General features: G+C 38.1%; 1 protein-coding gene across 3 annotated transcripts in view; it reads left to right on the top strand.

The window, feature by feature from the left end:
• LOC136883385 (ankyrin repeat and SOCS box protein 3) overlaps positions 1-21,653 on the top strand; it is a 182,034-nt gene that overhangs the window by 141,539 nt on the left and 18,842 nt on the right. The gene's annotated exons all lie outside the window — the stretch shown is intronic.

Genomic DNA, 21,653 nt, shown 5'->3' on the forward strand with positions numbered 1-21,653 from the left:
GAAACCTTAAGAGAAGAGTTCATCATTCTTTCTATGTTCCGAATAACTAATGAAGTCTCCCTTGAGTTCTTGATAAACATTCACAACAGGAAATTAAACAATACATATCTTACAAGGAGATAAAAACGGGGAAAGTTATACATATTAAAAATAACCTTAACCGCACATCTTGTAGTGCGGAAATATTCGTCTTGAATGATTCCTGAATACAAAACACACACGTACACATTTCTGAAGAGCCAGCAGGCAGGAAAAAGTAAAGTGAAACCTTAAGAGTTCTTCTGAGAAGAGTTCATCATTTTTCTATGTTCCGACTAACTAATGAAATTCCTAGGTTTAAACCCCATTGATAAGTTAAAAATTGAGGCTTTTACAAAAAACTTTACATACGAATGAAAAAACTCAGCACTGAGGTACCAAACAGTCAACTGGTAACTCAGCACTTAAAAGGTTAAGTCAATTAAAGGTCCTCCGCCGATACAATCGCCACCATTTCCCCACCCGCCGGCCCCGCCTTAAGCCACTTCCCATTTCCCCGCCACGTCACCCGCTCCACTGGATTGCTCCTCCCTGTTCCACGCCATTCTCATTCCCTTGGTTGCACTCCACCGGTCAGGTTGTTCAAATTGCGCGCAGGGTGAATACTCGTTGTTTTCTGTCTTCGTTTTTCGCCATTCCCTTCCTTTAAAATATCTCATGTTTATTCTAACTTTTTCTTCATCAGGTTCTATTGGTTCCAACTTGGATTGGGAATTTTCCTCACACTATGAGGAAAGCAACGGGAAACTACCTCACTCCTCATTTTCCTAGTACGCCTCTTCAGTGATGCCTAGGTCATCTATGACAGCTGATGGCAGAGCTGTTGAGGATCCCACCAGCGGCATCGTTGACGGACTGAACGTACATTATATTATAGGAATGTTGCATGGTTTTATCTACATTTAATTTCTGTATCAGAAATATTGGACCTCAAGCAAGACAGACACCCTCTGCACCAATGTTCAACTTACAATTCTCCACCTGAAGATACACTCGGAATTTTAGAACTCCAAATGAAAATTCTAAGTTTCCATGGAGGGAATTAGATATTTTTCCACCAATAGAGCATATCAAAAATCAGATCAAAAATTAGATGTTGGTTTTTTCAGGCGTTTGCACTAGAGCACTAGAGCAGTTATCATTTAGACACTAGACTCTTCAGACCTAAGACGAAACGCCTGAAAAAACCAACATCTAATTTTTGATCTGATTTTTTATATTCTCTATTGGTGGAAAAATATCTAATTCCCTCCATGGGAACTTAGAATTTCCATTTGGAATTGCTAGGCGGGCATTAATTCCATTGTGGAGTTTTATCTCCCGTATGCAGTTATCAGACTGTGCCTCATAAATAGGCTTCTGATAAGTTCACCTGCATACACCCCAGCGTCAGCGTCTGACACATCCCACTCTGAAGAGTCTAGTGTCAGACCTAAGACAAAACGCTGGTTAATAGAGCAATCGCCTGAAAAAACCAACATCTAATTTTTGATCTGATTTTAGAACTCAGTAGAAGCATCTGGACTTTGCATTCAACCGGCATGTTACGTTTTTAAAGTGCAATTTTAGAGTATTCACTAAAAAGGGCATATTCTACTCATCATTGTAATAATGATAACTATTCTTACAGTCTAATTGTAATTGACGTAAATACTAAAATTTTATTTGTCACTGATAAGTATAACATTATTTTATCCACAACAGTTCAGCAATCCACCATTTTATACGTACATTATTGCAGTTCATTCTTTTAAAATGTTATTTGCACAATGTAATTCTGTCTTAGGACTTCGGCAAATCCATAAGTGTATCTTAGTTAGGCTGATGATGACCCATATAGGGTCGAAACTAGTCCCTTGATAACATATTGTAATGTATTTATATTTATTGCAATTATTGAATAGTAATAAGTAGGTGGAGTAAACTTTGTAAATTATATGTAATCTTAATTCACTTCGGAACCAATAATGAAATTTATAATCTTGAATGTGTATATCGATTGTCAAGCTCTCGTTCTCGCATGCTATGTTCATGTTCATTCACATCAGTCTAGTCCAGTTCAGGAATTTACAGGCTCAAATGTGCCCAATGTGAATTTTCTTATGTTGTGTAAACTGGACGCAGTTTTCATAGAAGGTATTTAGACCGTTACAACGCATCTAATCACAACAAACACTCCGCTATGAGTATCCGTATGAAAGAAAGGGGCATAACTTCACCACCATAGACCAGGACCTTCAAATCTTAAAGATCATTAATAAAGGTAGTCTAGTGACTGAATTGGAAAATACCTACATCTTTTTAGACCAACACTTCAATAAAAATAAACATCTAAATGACATCGTAGAAACAAAGAGCCCGGTCATGTAACAAATTCCTAACTTATTGTCATCTATTAATATAAACAGTAATAATTGTTTTTTAAATCTTCAACTATAAATCCAGCACTAATACCCATATATCAACAGCAGCCATTGCCCCCTCACTTAGCCACACCCCTTCTCCCACTTGCACCAATAGTGTTCTTAAGCCCCACCCAACACACTCCCAGCCAAAAATGACACACCCCTACAATACGAGAAGCAGAGATAAAGCGACTGTTCAGACCACCTCACACAAGCAACACAACCGGACTTCATCCTAACGTCTAAAGGGTAAGTGTCAAGAATATTAAATCCACTAATAAATCATCCTAATATAGCACACATTTTTTCGTTATATTCCACAGATTCCAACACACTCACTAGACGCACACTTACATCCAGAATCCAGTTGAACTCCTCTTCAGGCTCACACGGAATAACTTAGCTTCACAACATAAACAATATACAGCTTGTTTATATGGAGGTGAAATAATCCGTTATCTAATGAAACTCGATCAAGCTCTCTACCAGCATTCTTGCCATTCAACCAGCACTACACTTTAATAGCGATTCTCATTCTTCAAGGAAGTGATGTTGATCATAAAATATTTAAGCCATCCCGAAACCATATAAGCTGAATGTGTTTGATCTCCTACTAATGTAAAAAGAAATGTTTAAATGTTATGATCCAATAGACTACAATTGCCATCCCAGCATCGGCATTATGTGTGTTGATATTTTGTATTATCTCCATACGACGTGGACACGAGTAGGATGTCCCATTGGAACTTTTAGACAAGATCAGTCAGTTCATTTGCAAATTGTACCATATGTTATATATATATATTAGTGTAAATTGTGTAAGAAATAGTTTTTAAGAATAGTTCTATTACAAGTTAATCTCCAGTAGACTGTAAAAACGTACAGATGTTTTAAATCCCATTTGTATCATGCCGTTCTCATTACCGGCATTATGAGATTTGACAGTTAATAAATTTCCATTGGATGTGAACTTGTGTGGGACGTCACATTAGAACTTGAAAACATAAACTGCTTGTTCACTCCAATATGTACTAATGTTCTTGTACTTCAGTGCAAATTGTTATAAAAATATTGTTTTAGAATAATCCTAGTAAACATCCACTCAGAGCTCTGACTTGGAGTTAGAATTAATGGCTGACGATGCCTGCAATGACAGGCGAAACATGTACCATACTTAATATAATGACAGTGTTATAGTCCTAAAGACTTAACTAGTATTGAAAAGGTGGTTCCAATAAATTAATTGTTTAACATTTAATAATTGATTTTCATTATGGTCAAAATGAAAATAATCACTTGTAATCTAGAGACTAGTCGCTAGATTTGGAGTCTATTTTACTAATTTAGTGACAGAATTTCAAAGATAGCAACTAGTGACTTTTCTAGAGATTTTAGGAGCCATTTGGAGGCAATCCTGGCAAATTTTAATTTATTACTTGATAAAAATAGCATTGCGCTTCACACAATCACACGGGCGCGTGATGCAGTATATTAATCTATGCATTTGCATACCTGCCAACTCTTCCAATTTACCCCGAAACTTTCCGTTTTTTAACTCGTCTTCCGATTTATTTTTACTTCTTCCTCTTTTTGACCAGTATAACCTCTAGTGCCAGCCCCGTGGTGTAGGGGTAACGTGCCTGCCTCTTACCCGGAGGCCTGGGTTCGCTTCCCGGCCAGGCCAGGGATTTTTACCTGTATCTGAGGGCTGGTTCGAGGTCCACTCAGCCTACGTGATTACAATTGAGGAGGTACGTGACGGTGAGATGGTGGCCCCGGTCTGGAAAGCCAAGAAGATCTGTCATGCTGATCACACAACACCTCGTAATCTGCAGGCCTTCGGGCTGAGCAGCGGTCACTTGGTAGGCCAAGGCCCTTCAAGGACTGTAGTGCCATGGGGTTTGGTTTGTTGGGTTTGGAACAATATGGTTTTAGGCCTGGAAGAACAATTACAGACCTTATCTTTGCTGTCAGGATGTTAATGGAAAAGCACTGGGAAATAGGCAAAACCACTTTTTCTACTATTCCTAGACATTGAAAAGAGTTATGATAGCATACTAAGGGAACAGAAAGGGGTGAAAGAAGGTGCTGGGGTGAATGGGTCTATCTACAATATCAAAATTAATTTAAAACTTGAACTGAAGGTTGTATTTCTTTTCCAAAAACAACAAACTTAACAAATTTTCACTTAGTGAAATAACAATGACATATCAGGTACAAAAAAGCAATTTTGAAACAAGACTTAGATAAATCCCAGATTTAGAACTTTAACAGTTTTGGGCTTCAAGCCCCTAGTTTTACAATTCCAGAGATACCGGATCCAGTTTACAAAACTTTAATTAACAATAAGGAATCATTTACTCAAGGGCAGAAATCTTCTAATTCCAAGAGCCCTTGCTCCCTAAATTACAATGTCTAGCCTTCCAGAGGCACTCTCTATGGTTACAAAACTTTGAAAAAGAGCTAACAGGCTCTCCGTTTCTTACGGCCTACAAGTCTTACAGTCTCTGGCCTCTCAAGGCACAACTTACAGAGGTATCTAGTACTTAACCTACAGGGCCTTTGCGACAAGGAACAGGTTAAATAAATGGCCCGAACACAAACAGAGTGGAGGCATACACTGCACTCCCAGATAATGAAAAATTAAGACCTACAGGGCTCTCGGCCGATGAAACAGGGGCTATTCCCAAACTACTGAGGTGGCTCGAATGGAAATTACTTTAACCCATTCAGCCCTGCATATTTGTTGGATTGAAACTGCATTGGCGCTGGGATTATTTTGGAGGAAATATAGTGTCGCTTCATATCATGAGAAATTTCTTACTTACAAGACCATACATACAGACATACATACATACATGCATACATTATCATTATAGACTGTTATGCCTTTCAGCGTTCAGTCTGCAAGCCTCTGAGAATTTACTAAACGTCGCCACAATCCTCGATTTGCAACTAGTGTTGTGGCTTCATTTAGTTCTGTACCTCTTATCTTTAAATCGTTAGAAACCGAGTCTAACCATCGTCGTCTTGGTCTCCCTCTACTTCTCTTACAGAGTCCATTATTCTCCTAGGTAACCTATCCTCCTCCATTCGCCTCACATGACCCCACCACCGAAGCCGGTTTATGCGTACAGCTTCATTCATCGAGTTCATTCCTAAATTAGCCTTTATCTCCTCATTCCGAGTACCCTCCTGCCATTGTTCCCACCTGTTTGTACCAACAATCATTCTTGCTACTTTCATGTCTGTTACTTCTAACTTATGAATAAGATATCCTGAGTCCACCCAGCTTTCGCTCCCGTAAAGCAAAGTTGGTCTGAAAACAGACCGATGTAAAGATAGTTTCGTCTGGGAGCTGACTTCCTTCTTACAGAATACTGCTGATCGCAACTGCGAGCTCACTGCATTAGCTTTACTACACCTTGATTCAATCTCACTTACTATATTACCATCCTGGGAGAACACACAACCTAAATACTTGAAATTATCGACCTGTTCTAGCTTTGTATCACCAATCTGACATTCAATTCTGTTGAATTTCTTACCTACTGACATCAATTTAGACTTCGAGAGGCTAATTTTCATACCATACTCATTGCACCTATTTTCAAGTTCCAAGATACTAGATTGCAGGCTTTCGGCACAGTCTGCCATTAAGACCAAGTCGTCAGCATAGGCCAAACTGCTTACTATACACCTAACTGAATCCCTACCTGCCATTTTATACCTTTCAGCAGATGTTCCATGTAAACTACGAACAGCAAAGGTGAAAGATTACAGCCTTGTCTAACTCCTGTAAGTACCCTGAACCAAGAACTCATTCTACCATCAATTCTCACTGAAGCCCAATTGTCAACATAAATGCCTTTGATTGATTTTAATAATCTACCTTTAATTCCATAGCCCCCCAGTATGGCGAACATCTTTTCCCTCGGTACCCTGTCATATGCTTTCTGTAGATCTACTAAACATAAACACAACTTCCTATTCCTCTCGTAGCATTTTTCAGTTACCTGGCGCATACTGAAAATCTGATCCTGACAGCCTCTCTGTGGTCTGAAACCACACTGGTTTTCATCCAACTTCCTCTCAACGACTGATCGCACCCTCCCTTCCAAGATGCCAGTGAATACTTTGCGTGGTATACTAATCAATGAGATACCTCAATAGTTGTTGCAATCCTTCCTGTTCCCTTGCTTATAGATAGGTGCAATTACTGCTTTTGTCCAATCTGAAGGTACCTTACCAACACTCCACGCTAATTTTACTACTCTATGAAGCCATTTCATCCCTGCCTTCCCACTATACTTAACCATTTCAGGACTAATTTCATCTATTCCTGCTGCCTTATGACAATGGAGTTTATTTACAATTTTTTTCCACTTCCTCAAGCATAATTTCACCAACATCATTTTCCTCCTCCCCATGAGCTTGGCTGTTTGCAACACCACCAGGATGATTTCCTTTTACATTGAGATGTTCAAAATATTCCCTCTACCTCTCCAGTGATTCCCTGGGATCTATTATGAGTTCACCTGAATTACTCAAAACACTGTTCATTTCCTTTTTCCCTCCCTTCCTAAGATTCTTTATTACTGTCCAGAAAAGTTTCCCTGCTGCTTGACCTAGCCTTTCCAGGTTATTACCAAAATCTTTCCACGACTTCTTTTTGGATTCAACAGCTATTTGTTTCGCTCTGTTTCTTTCATCTACGTACAAATCCCTGTCTGCCTCGGCCCTTGTTTGGAGCCATTTCTGATAAGCCTTCTTTTTACGATTACAGGCTGCTCTCACTTCATCATTCCACCAAGATGTTCGCCTTTTCCCATCTTTACACACAGTTGTTCCTAGGCATTCCCTTGCTGTTTCTACTACAGCATCCCTGTATGCCACCCATTCACTTTCTATATCCTGAACCTGCTTACTGTCTACTGTTCGAAACTTCTCACTAATCATATCCATGTACTTCTGTCTAATTTCCTCGACCTGGAGATTTTCTACTCTTATTCGTTTGCAGACAGATTTCACTTTCTCTACCCTAGGCCTAGAGATACTTAGTTCACTACAGATCAGATAGTGGTCTGTATCATCGAAAAATCCGCGAAAAACTCGTACATTCCTAACAGATTTCCTGAATTCAAAGTCCGTTAAGATATAGTCTATTATGGATCTGGTGCCCCTAGCCTCCCATGTGTAGCGGTGAATAGCCTTATGCTTGAAGAATGTATTCGTAACAGCTAAACCCATACTAGCACAGAAGTCCAGCAAACGCTTCCCATTCCCATTAGCTTCCATATCTTCCCCACATTTACCAATCACCCTTTCGTATCTTTCAGTTCTATTCCCAACTCTCGCATTGAAATCGCCCATTAGCACTATTCTATCCTTGCTGTTCACACTGACCACGATGTCACTCAATGCTTCATAAAACTTGTCAACTTCATCCTCATCTGCACCCTCACATGGTGAATACACGGACACAATTCTTGTCCTAATTCCTCCCACTGACAAATCTACCCACATAATTCGCTCATTTACGTGCCTAACAGAGACTATGTTGCGTGCAATGGTATTCCTGATAAAGAGCCCTACCCCAGACTCTGCCCTTCCCTTTCTGACACCCGTCAAGTACACTTTATAATCTCCTATCTCTTCCTCATTATCTCCCCTTACCCGAATATCACTTACTCCTAGCACATCCAGATGCATCCTCTTTGCTGACTCAGCCAGTTCTACCTTCTTTCTTCCATAAGCCCCATTAATATTGATAGCTCCCCATCGAATTCCATTTCGTTCGCCAAGTTGTTACCAAGGAGTCCCTCGCCTGTCAAATGGGAGTGGGACTCCATTACTCCCATAGGTCCGAGGCTTGCTTAAAGTGTTCTGAGCTCGGTTAATTCATAAAGCAGGATGCTGCCCTACTTGCACATAGTCCAAGTGAGGATCTCTCCTCTGACGGGTTATGGACCACTGGTGAATTGTATAGTCCTAGCCGCCTGAGCACAAGGAGGGCCACGACTTAGAATATGTCCGAGATGCCCACTCCCATTCCATAGCAACTGGTATCCCGACTCTCAGGACCACTTACTAGGCCACTCAGCCGTTGCCCATGGTTCACGAACTAGGACATGACTACAGTAACCCACAAACATGAACCATATACATGAAAACAAAAGGCTTTCATACCACAAACTGCGGAAGAAGGAATACTGTAAAACATTTTATTTTATTAGCATCACGGAACCGTATTCAGTCCGCCTGCTGAGCTGTAACACAGTCTTCTCTTTGCACTTCCTCTTCGATTTCCCCATCTATTTGTTCTTCAGGAGCGTTGCTCACACTAGTACTAATATTACTACTAATTTCACAGAAAAAATTCATTCCTAATCATCATTACGTCCTAAAAGGGGTTATATATCGGTAAGTATCAGTTCTATACTGGCAGCCATCTTGTTTACAAGTGAATCTCAAAACTAGAGATAGCCCACTTCAAACTAATATTACCAAGCACACTATCAATGTATATTAGCAAAGAGCATATAAAATTGCAAAGAAAGAGTCCCTACACAAATCACAAATGCAACTCACTCTGCCATCTTTGAGGAAAAGTTGAATTACGTAGTAAAATGAGACAACGGAACAGTTCCGTGGTCCGGCGTTTGGTACACCGAGACGATGCATGGAATGGTTCCGTGGCTCGGGTCCAATGAGTTAATACATTACAGAAAAGAAAACAGTTACTAAATCGTAGACACCTCAAACTAATATGAAGGGGAGCTCGAGAGCGTAACTCACTCTCTATCCCCGATTTACAGTTAAAAACTTTATGAAGTTTTACATTAGCCGAAAGAAGATTTACATTTTAGAAGGTTGTTACATAGTTAAGATTCGGACCTTCCCCTCAGATAAAGTTGCGGAGACAGTAAGAAAGATAGAATTTAAGTGGCCGTTACCTTGTAGATGTTCTGCTGGCCAAAGAAAGAGGCTCCCCGCCTCCTGCCTTAACACACACACTCAGAAAGACGACGATCAATTGGCAAGGAAACCCGAAAAGCTGCAACTTATATACCCTCAGGGATAGTTCGAGAGCATTCATGAATAATCCGGCCACACCCTCTCAATTTTATTGGTTCATTCAAAATTAAACCCAACAAACCAAGAAGAAGCCTGTGATAGGCTGAAAATTAATTACAGAAATTTTTGATTGGATAGATTCAAAACTGGCGGAAAGAAAAAGAAGTGTTGCCAACCCACAAATAAATGAACATAGATTCAGGTATGGAAAACCTAGAAATACAAAACTTCTTTAAGTTACAGGTTCTTGCACCAGAGTGCATGATCAGAGTTTTTAGGTAATGTCATCTGTGGAAAAATGTTCAAACTTCTTGATGTATAGCGAACAAAACAAGGAGAATTTCAATCTGTTTAGGAAACTTCATCACAACGCTATTCCTTAATTTTCCAGTGGTGACATCTTCAGATTGAAGTTCCAACTTCATGTATTATCATTTTCAACTTTTGGTCGATAGAGGAATTCATTAAGGCGCTTATTTTGAATGCGCGGCCTTGAGGTGTACCTCCCGGTACAATTATTATTATGACTTGTGAGGTGTGGCTATGAAGTTGTTTACATCTATTAGTATTATTATTTACGTAGTTATGTATGGACTTTATTTGGTATAAATCGTGATATTATTATTTGCGAGGTTATGTCATGAAACATGTGCTGTATGTATATTAATATGAGTTTATTTAATGTAAGAACGTGTAATTAATAGTATATACTTTATTATTACCTGTACCGATGATGTATAAATCCAATGCAATGTTGTGCAACACACGGTAATAGTCCAGAACAACGCATCTTGCCACTGGAATTGTGTAGAAAACTCTTTTCATTGTGAATAGGCTATTGGAGTACCGGTACTCGAAATTATAAGAAAACCTGTTGTCATATTCTTCTAGAAACCTGGGCAGGCAATGTATATAAAGAGGCAGTCTTGGGAGTTGAGTTGTTTAATAAGACTAGTAGTGGAAGTCATTAGCCGAGTGTTTGAAGTTAAGTATGTGAACTTTCTTGGGTTGGTAGTTGGTTGACATGCAAGTATTGCAATCTCTTCTTCTTCTTAGCAGTGTTTTGTTCAAGAGGGCAGTTATTAGTTTTTTTTTTGTGTGTGTGTGTGTGTGTGTGTGTGTGTGAACTGTACACAATTGAAATTGTGTGCATCTTTATATTTACAACAAGTTGAGTAAACGAAAATAGATAATTACCAGTATAATAGCAAACCATTCGATGTTCATTAAGAATCCTTGCATAGTTTACAAAAGAATTATCATATAAGGATGATGATAATAGCAGCGGCAACACCAACAACAATAATAAGAGGAGCACTAAAAATAAAACGCCTGTAGGCAAAATACAGCATGTCATTGACCTAGCCAAGGAGGTGGGCGTGGCTTAGCAGTAATTTACCTAACTGACTGGCCAGCTGGATTCGTGCCAATGACAACACCGCACAATCTATGCTAGACTGGAAAGAAAACAGAACTTCATTAAGATAACTTCCAGATTTCAAGTTCATAAGAAATAAACATAAACTGTTTGTACTTTTATAAATATTTTGAGTGCTGATGAAGTTCTTTCAAGAATGAGACTTTTCAGTCTGTTTTAATTGTTTCTTGTAAATTATGCAACCTCATTTTCAAGCGTATTTTTTTAATGCTTTATTTCGCAAGTGTCTCGTCCATCGCCTTCGTGTATCGTGTTTTCTGCTCACCACAGCAGCATGTGCGCTTCATACACCTGAGGATTTGGAACAGCAATCGTCCTGCAAGCACTAGGGACTCAGTTAATCAGAACGAAAGAATGAGTCGTAGGCAGCATGTTTTTCTTCTTGTGTTTCTGTGCCCCCCCCCCTGTCAAAGTTGTATATTAATGTATAGGACATATTGATTGTTTCTGTATTCTTTGTCTTTGGCAGCCTCCAAGTGGAGGAAGATTTTGAAAGTAAAAAGATAAAAAAATAATAAATTTATTACTCATAATTAGTTTTAATAGACTGAAAACCTAATAGTTATAAAATTCTGTCCAGGTTGTTATACAGGTGTTTTATTTGTTTTGCTGACCATGTGGTCACATTCAAGTGGCTATTGAATTCATTTGCTAACTCATTCCACACCTTTTCTTTTCCCTTTAGGTATGTACCATCTGTCATTTTAGATTTCTAACACTCCCACATTCAGAAAGTAAATTGACAGTTTTTCCTCCACTGAAGCAAAATTACTGGCCCAAAGTTTCTTTCCCATCACCTTCCATTATAATTTTCTTCTGTGCATAGTCTAATTTACTATCTCGTCCTATTTCCGAGCAAGTTCAATTTCAAATGGGACCTTTTATTCTAAACAAAAACGAGTACAGGTGAAAGGTGGCAAATGGATAATATTATGCCCGACATCATTCAGAAGAGCAAAATAATGTTTATGCCACACACTGCTGACTTGATCATTAATGTTAACACCATGTTAGTTAACGAGTTTATTATAGTGTTCTGTGAAACACGATTTCCATAATGCCACGTTAACATCTCAGGGCCTGTCAAACAGCCAAATACATAGGCTGCAGTTTTGCAAACCAGAAGCTAAATATTTCCTTGCCTACTACTAACAAATTTTAACTACATTATTGATATATGGAAGATGGAGTAATTTTTTAATTGCATTGGCAATAAGGTTACTGAAAATGTAAATAAATTTAGCACGGTAGTATACCTGTCCCTCAGAATTTTCCATTTGGAATTGCTAGGCGGGCAATAATTCCATTGTGGAGATTTATCTCCCGTATGCAGTTATCAGACTGTGCCTCTTATAAGGGCTTCTGATAGGTTCACCTGCATGCACCTAAGCGTCAGTGGGTAGGGTCTGACACATCCCACTCTGATGAGTCTAGTGTCAGACCTAAGACGAAACGCTGGTTAATAGAGCAAACGCCTGAAAAGCCTTACATCTGATATGTTTGACATTTTTTACATGCTCCATTGGCAAAAAATATCTAATTCCCTCCATGGGAATTTAGAATTTTACACACTCCTGTGCCGTGAGAAAATTTCTGCATCCATTATATCATTTCTCAGCCATGATTCAACTCCTATTACAATATCTGGTAAGTATATATCTATTAAATTACTTAATTCAATTCCTTTCTTTACAATACTTCTACAGTTCAACACTAACAATTTTATGTCATCCCTACTTGATTTCCAGTTCCCTGTTCCCTTATCACCGCTCCCTAGGCCACCCCGTTTCCCTGAATGTACCTCCCTATTACCCTTCCGAACAAATTTCCTAACTTAGACGTACCACTGCGGTTTAAGTGAAGGCCATCTGAGCGCAGATCCCTATCTCCTACCCACCCATTAGGATCTAGAAATTTCACTCCCAGTTTCCCACATACCCATTTCATTGTCTCATTTAAATCCCCAATCACCCTCCAGTCAGTATCCCTCCTACACAGTATTCCACTAATAACAATCTCCACTTTCTTAAACTTCACCCATGCTGCATTTACCAGATCCCACACATCTCCAACAATGTTGGTACTTATATCAGCTTGCCTTACGTTGTTGGTACCAACATGAAACACTACCACCTTCTCCTTCCCCTCCTCTCAATCTACTTTCCTCAACATCTGCCTCAACCTAATTCCTGGATAACATTCTACCCTGGTTCCCTTTCCTCCACACACTTTCCCCACGTGTCTAACGATGGAATCCCCCATGACCAGAGCCTCAACCCTACCCACCTCATTTGATCCCCTCCCCTCCTGGTCAGCCCTATCTTTCCTTTATAGCTGCAGAAGCCCTTTTCTCCTTCCCATGACCCTGTTCCACCTGTCTTTCCCTATCCTCTACTCTACATTTCCCTTTCCTACCTTTTCCCTTCTTCCTACTTCCACACATCTCAGCAACAGTTCTCTGTCCCTCATCTTCCCTCTGTTGTTCTACCTGGAGTGACTGGTACCGATTTCGCACAGACACCTGTCCTGAATTCTGATCCTGAATAGAGCCCTTAGCCTGCAATCTCCTTCCCCTTAGAACATTAGACCACCTGTCTTCTCCAACTCCCCCCTTTCCTTCCCTTCCCTCTTGTACACCTACTGTAACCTGTACATTGTTTGAGGGAGTCCTATCTTCCTTCCTGTCTTCTGTGAGAATCCTAATTATCTCCCTCAAACTCTCCAACTCCTCCCTCGAACAAGACGGACCTAAAAGAAGGAATATATTACGTATTGGCGTAACAGAAACTGAGATAAGGAAAACACTTTTGTTTGTAAGTAGAAACTCACCTCGAGCACCAAGTTGTCAAGGTGAGTTTCTACTTAAAACAAAAGTGTTTTCCTTATCTCAGTTTCTGTTACACTAATACGTAATATGTTCCTTCTTTTAGGTCCGTCTTGGTTCGAGATATTTCTAGAATCTCAAAATCCTTTGAACGTAATGTTTTTCAAGAAGTCCGGTCCACCAGTCTACTATTATCAAGTCTACCCATAATTAAGAACACTACAATCAAAATATAGACTAAAAACGCACATTAATATTACGAAAAGCCAGTGTATTCACAAAGGATTGTCGTTTAACTTCATATTTTATCAAGACAGAGAGTGAACACTTTTTATAGTTTGCTAACATTCATTTTATGAGGAACCGTTTTTTACTAAAGACCTGTACTACAATGGACCTCCATACCAAACACAGAAATGTTTAATGTTTCAAAATGATATCAGCTGAATTTATTTTAATATATGTTAGTAACTAGAATGTATAATTGGCCAAGAAAAACTGTATGCCCTTATTGTCTAAGCAGCTGAAAAAAACATTTTTTTAAAGAGATTTATTTTAAGTAAACTAGATGCTTAATCAGCATTTTGTAACAACTACAAGGAATTGACAATGTTTTAACTAGTTATATCCAAAAGATTGTACAGAATTAACAAATTATAGTATATCACATAAGTAATATGCTAGTAATTTCAATTAAAAGTTTTATGGTGTACAGCTAATACACAAAATAGTTTAAGAGCATGGTTCGATTTGTATATACATATATTTTAAAATTTTGTTAATATAGAGTTGTATAACGCCTTGTAACAATTTTTCCTTAGGCTGATGATGGCAAATACAGTTGCCGAAACCGGTCCCTATGTTGTAATCTAATAAATATGTGATGTATTAATGACTTCACACTGTTGTAGTATTGAATAGGTGGAACCAATTACCCTCGCTCCTTAATTTAAATCTGGATTCAATACGGAGTAAAATGAAGTTTTTGACATTAAAAAGTCGTAGTATGCCTTTTCAACCTAACTTCCAGATACATGTCCAAACTGCCGCATAAATTTAAACCACACTTTTATCCAGCTGTCGTAGTACAGGCCCTTAACAAGGGGGTAACTAATGCTCTATTAGTGGATTTTTAACAGTGATTGATGAATCTGAAAAAGAATGATGTGTTTTATGTTTGAAAAAGCATCATTTTCTTACTATACAACTTTAAAGATTTTCAGTCTGTTGAAACACTAATTATAACACTGTAACATATCTGGTAAAAACTCACACACATATAAAGAATGACATGTTTCATTCTACAAAAAAACATCCTCACATTCTAAACAATGTTGTACGTAAACGATTTGTACATGAGTTATATTATGTGCATGTGTTAAAAGTAATTTTTAAGAGAATTCATAGATTTCCACACTCGAGACATACATTCTGTCAGATTAACCTCCATTAGGATTCATTAACCCCTTAACTGCGCATTGATTTTCCACGTGTTGCATATATATATATAAAATTTTATTTTTTACTTCAGAAAAGTTTTCATCACTAAGAAAATGTTCAGATATTGTCAGTGATTCGGGATTATCCCCAAAGTTAGCACGAATCCCACTATTGCCAGCAAAATCGAATCTGTTGCATGGCCCTCCGTACATAACCCAGTCAGTCTGAGATTTTCAATTTCTTCTCATTTGTGTCGGTCATCATGGAATTCATGACTCAATCCATACTTCACTTTCATCGCAAAGCAAGAGCATTCGCTCAATATCACTGCAAAATTACTTTGTTTACACTCGGGGATTTTAATTGCTTTGACTGCTGACCACACAGAAAATGTGTGTTCGGCCACAAAAATTCTACATAGAATACGATATTCCATGGAAATAAAATGTATTTGTTGCAAAATAAGGCTAATATATGTCAGAAATATCTATAAACATCTGACTGGGCCGATGACCTTAGATGTTAGGCTCCTTTAAACAAGCACAAGCAATCTTCGGACTCTTAAAAGCGGTTAATGCAACTTGTGAATAATTACCTTGATGCTTATAAGCGGTTGATGCTGGGAAGGGTTTAAAGCTGATGAAAAATAATGTGAAATGTTGCACCAAAATTTGAATTAGTTTAGTAGTGTGAAGAGGGATGTGTGTGATCGTTGAGGTTGGTGTGGTTGGCCTTTTTTTTTTTTTTTTTTTTCCGCCTCCTTTATGATTTGCTTTTGTTTTTTATGTTAAATTTTAGATTTGTGTTTGTGTCTATGAAATGATGTGAGCTGTCATATACATGTTCTCCGAATGCTGAATGCCGATTATATGTAGCAACAATTTTGTGTTCTTTATATCTGGTGAGCAAATTGCGTTTTGCTTGGCCTGTATGTGTGCCATTTCAGTTCGCTTCTTGCCATAAACTCCTGATTGTGAGGAAGGTTTTTTGTTTGTTGCATTTGCTGATGTGTCTTTGTAGTATGTTCATTCTGAAGGCTATTTTTAGACCTTGCTTTTTGAAAATGTTAACTATCTGGTACGTATTCTTGTTCACTAAATCGTTGTTTTCAGATGTGGTTTATCTGATACTTTTTCTTTTTTCTTCCGTAATAATCAGTCTACTGTGTCAGGTGGGTGGTAGTTTTCCTTTGCAATCTGTTTTAGGCTTTACACTGAAACTGGTTCATATAATGTTCTCTCTTTTACCACATTATGCTTTAAATATCTGGAAAGTGTAACTGAAGAAAATGAAGGAAATAGGATGGAAATCAGTGAAAGAGGAAGGTGTGCAAATGGATTCTTTAGGAGTGTGGAACGATTGATATGGAACAGGAATGTACCACAGAGATGTAAAGGATGCCAATTTCGACACATGGATCAGAAACGTGGGTGATGAAGGGGAGGGATAAAAGTAGAATACAAGCAGTGGAAATGAAGTTTCAGAGGTGTCAAGTAGGTTTAACAAGAATGGACAGTTTCATTTTTGTTCCGTATTGAAGTGAACTTTAAGACATCATATCACGACAAGAAAATCATAATCATAAATTTTGTTATTATGTGTAATTTAATCTTATAATTATTCATGCTACATCGTCTTCGTCTGTTATATATATGTTTTAATTATCACATGATCTGTTTACTGTAATTTTATTTGGCTGAAGATGGCCACTAAGTGGTTGAAACTAGTCCCAAGACTTATGTAATATCATTTATTTGATATATTGTATTGAAAATACCATATATTTTTCTTATGAAAATGGGCAGAGTAAGAAATGAAAGAGTTTGGGAACTGGTAAATGAGCTACCCCTATGGGAAAAGATAGAAAAAGCAAGGCTGCGGTGGTGTGGCCATGTTAAGAGAATGGGAGAAGAGAGGATACCAAGAAGGATGTTAGAAATGGAGTTGAAGGGATGGGGATGGAGACCTAGAGGAAAACCGAGGGACAGATGGCTGAAAGGTGTAAAGAAGAGCATCAACGCAAGAAGAGGGAACTGGATGACAGTGAGAGAAGAGAAGTGATGAATGGATGGAAAACGATGGTGAAACTTATATTCTAAGCAGACCCAGCTTGTGGTTAGAAACAGCTCCAGATGATCATGATGATGTTTTCTCCGCTACATGAGATTGAAATAATAAGTAGGAAAGGTCATAATATGAATATATAGTTAGAATTCAAGAGGACAAATTGGGGCAAATATTAATTTATAGGACAAAGAGTACGGGATTGGAATAATTTGCCAAAAGCAGACGTTTCTAAAATTTTCAACTACGTTGAAATCATTTAAGACAAGAATAAGTTAATAATTTAGGAAATCTCCCACCTCGGTGACAGCCCTAAATGCAGATCTGATGGATGGATGGACGGACGGACGGACGGATGGATGGAAAACCATCAACCATTTATTGTATGCATTTCTAACTGTAACCGTTCATCACCATGCCATAGGCACGTTAGGAGGTTTAGTCGATCATATATGCGTTTCCCGCAACATTCTGCGACATATAATGTCGTAATTAGTAGTCTACATGCCGAACCGGGATGTGACTTGCAATACGCCTGCCCGAAGGGAGCAGTTTACTGCGCTGTATCGGGTAACTTATTACCCCGGAACTTTCAAATCGCGCTCTCACTTGTGCGAGCGAGGAGGAGAGATGACGCTACGCGTGGAAATGTAGGTTGTCGCAGAGTGGGCTGAATTAAGGTGTGTTAACCCCCAAGAAATAAATATCCTTTAACACTTCAACACTGCATTCATTGGTGCCACTTCACCATAATTAACTAAAAAGAGGAAGAAGAAGAACACCTTCGTCTGAGATAATCTCTGGAAATTTATGAGTCATGTCTCATTTGAACCGATGTATTTAATACTAATTGTTGATGCATATAAATGCAATACTTTAATAGTGGATCGGTAATGACGCCTGTTATATAATGGTACGCAGACTAAAGATGACTACCAAAATCTGGCAACATGAGAAAAAAAGTGGGAGGTCTTGCGAGATGAACCATGACGCGTGAATTGCTAAAAGGACGCTTTTGAGATTGTGAATGACCCGCTGATCGTATTGATTTTAAATAATAATAATAATAATCGTATGGCCTCAGCTACCATGTGCAGACATTTCGATTTGGCGCCATCTGGCTGTCTGCTCGTCAATTTCGACGTTCTGTTTTACTCTAGGACCACTAGATGGCAGATAGAGTAAACCGGATCTCTTTTGGGCGTCTATGGCTGAGATTTAATGAATTTTGTCGGGTAAATATCAAATGTATCACCAGAGATCTTTTACATGCCGAAATCAGTAGAAAATAGGGGTCACGAGCTATAATTTGATTGCTTTCACGTCGCTGAAAGATTCCATTTACCGGAGCTTAATTTCGATCAGGGGCCTCCTCCCCGACCACTCAGTCCAGATACTATAAATAAAACCCGGACCTAGATGCAATATCCCATTGTAATTTGTGTAGCTGCAGTACTCGCACATTAGTAGTGAACTGTGGATATCAGTGTATGAAGTGTTGTGTCGAGGAAGGAAAACACATCAGTGCGATGTAAAATATCGCAAAATAAGCCGTGTGGTACAAAATAATGTATAGTGGTGATGAATAGAAGTCTTATCTCAACATTTAATCTTTTAAATATCAACGACAGTCAGTCGCGGCTCATGGTGCAATCATTAGTGAAAGAGCAAACGCATCAGGTTGTTTAGAAGTAGTGAGACAGCTAATTACGTTCAGTAATTAATAGTGACCGATCTAAAGCATTTTAAGAGTGAGTGACGTTCAATAAAATTAAAGAACGATATTCCTGACAAAAAAAGCATTTGCATACTCCATGGACACTCATGGTGATAATTAGTTAAACTATGTGATTAATGGGGAAATGAATAGTGATTTATACAAATTGCCACAATTTGGATTAATCTATTTAAAGTTATTAGTGGATTTAATCACCAGTAGATTCTTTGAAAGCACATAAACAGTGTTTAGTAACGGATTTTCCCATTTTTGCCTGTATGTTTGTGAGTGATCATCGAACCCAAGGACTGGAGCCTACGAGAATCGCGCCTAAGTGCCTGCAATCATTTCTTCAGGGAACGTCTAGAAACTCCACTAAGAAGACCACAGTTCGAGACAAGGATCATGTTAGGATGAAGAGGAATCAAGGACTATCAAAGAGAGGAGCAGTCATCATGATGGTGTAAAATTTCAAGTGTACCTCGGGATGACAGCAAACCATACCCAGCATTCGATGAGTACATTTGATTTGAATATATTAAACCACGAGATATGCATGCCCGTAGCAATTTTTTATTTGTAAATATTCAAATGTTATAATTAATAATATTAAATGTAGGGAACACTATACGCATGTGACTGGGAAAAGATTATTTGTTATTTTAATTAGGGTTTCTAGGTGATTTAAGAATAATCATTGATATTTAGTGGGCTTATTGAATGAATTTGTATATAGATCCCATAAATTCTTAGTGCATATGAAGCACACATTTTTGAGAAGAATAGTGCTTTAGCTAAATTTATAACTTCTTTGTAATGTTACTATCTGGTAAAGATTTTCATAGTAATTTGAATATAGACTATATGTTTGCTTCAAGGTGATTCAGGTATTTATAAATCCCATATGATAATAAATGATCATTGAAGATGTTCAAACCGAGGTAATATGTGAATTATATAGATACGCGAGTGAAATTGAATTAGTTAAATAACCTGGGAGAATGGAGTCTTCTCTGTAATTTAATAGAACAGATTTGAGATGCAGTGGTATGATGTGGGAAGGTGAAGCTTGTGAAATGTTTGAGATGTTAGAATGATAAAGGACTATAATAATTATGGCTGTCATGATATATTGAATTCGGCTGAATATATAGCCAGATAATAAATAATAAGAAGTAGTGGCTCTCAAATGAATGCATACTTGAGAACGAGCCAAGATGACAGGAAGAGAAAAGAAAGAAAGAAAGAAGGAAGGAATACAAGATGTCTTTGTAGCTGCAGAGCTGGACACACAGCCATTGTCATAGAGTGACGAATTTACGGTGTAAGGATTTGCACGGTCTGAGGGGAGATTGTGTTGTTTCCAAGAGTCTTGACATTTACCTGCAAGCCTTCTTTCATTTGCCAGTGCAGTATCGATTCCATGCTAATATCTTATTAGTAACGTGGATAATTTTATGATTTTGCGAAGGATGGATTACTCCCCATTTTTAGGTACTAAATTAGCTCGTGATAGGAATTTCAGATTTTTTTACCTCGGAAACTGAAGTATGTGGGTTTGACTCACGTTGGAACCATGGGTTTAACCTGATACTATGTCTTAATTAAGCCATATCTTCAAGATGTATTTTGTGATATATGTTTGATTTTTTCTATGTAATGTGTTTACGTGTTTTATTATTCCCAAAGTGTTTTATGGTGGTGGGTTCGATACCAGCGTTGGTTGATTTTACTTTGAATATAATTTGTTAGGTAAACCCAGGGTACGCGTGTGTGTTCAGTGTAATATATAATTGTCGTGGTCAAATAGACCATGTGTTTGATATACGGCGATGCAATCTCGTGTGTAAAAGGAAGTGTACTATTGGAATGCATACATTCCACAAGCATGATAGTTAATTAAAGATATGATTCAACTAGAAGGTGCCATTTTTATTAGCCTATTAAAATAGTAGGTGCCATTTAATATCACTATTATAAATAAATCCACGTATCAGTGCGTATTACTCAAATGATTTAAGGTATGCCAAGCGACAAGTACAACTGTGAATAAACTAAAAGGATGTTAAGGCATACTATATATAATTATTGTTTCAGTCTTGATTATTTCTTTGTTTATGTGTTGTAATATGGCATCATCTTGTGTACTTACCAAGTGATTTTATCAGTATAATAAAATGTTTAGCAAATATTCTCAACAAAGATTCTTCTCATTTAATAATATTAGTGTATTCCTCTCACATTATAGAGAACCCTACTTTTGTTATATTTTTTGTAGTGCCTATTTTCTCTTACGAACATTCCATTGCCCATATGCTTTTGAGCTCTAGCCGTTGACGCAATGAAAGTAGGGGGGACAAGACTTCGAGCCCGGAAAATGACTTCCAAAGGTTCTCTTCCAACAATTCCATTTATATATCTGTTTGTAATAGTTGCCCTGATATGCCCGGGATGGGTACATTACGTACACATTTCTCACATTGAAGGTATCCCCACCGATTTCTAATTGCTATGTCAGGAATTGCGGGCAGTTGCAAAACTGAATATCTTGCACATTCTGGTTGAATTATTGTTCTAAGCTGAAAGTTTAGTTGACTTTCATATCAACAGCTCCACAACTGTCTCTCTCTTGTATGGATCCACGGTATT

The sequence above is a fragment of the Anabrus simplex genome, chromosome 1 (assembly GCF_040414725.1).
Source record: "Anabrus simplex isolate iqAnaSimp1 chromosome 1, ASM4041472v1, whole genome shotgun sequence".
In the NCBI taxonomy this organism is placed as follows: domain Eukaryota; kingdom Metazoa; phylum Arthropoda; class Insecta; order Orthoptera; family Tettigoniidae; genus Anabrus; species Anabrus simplex.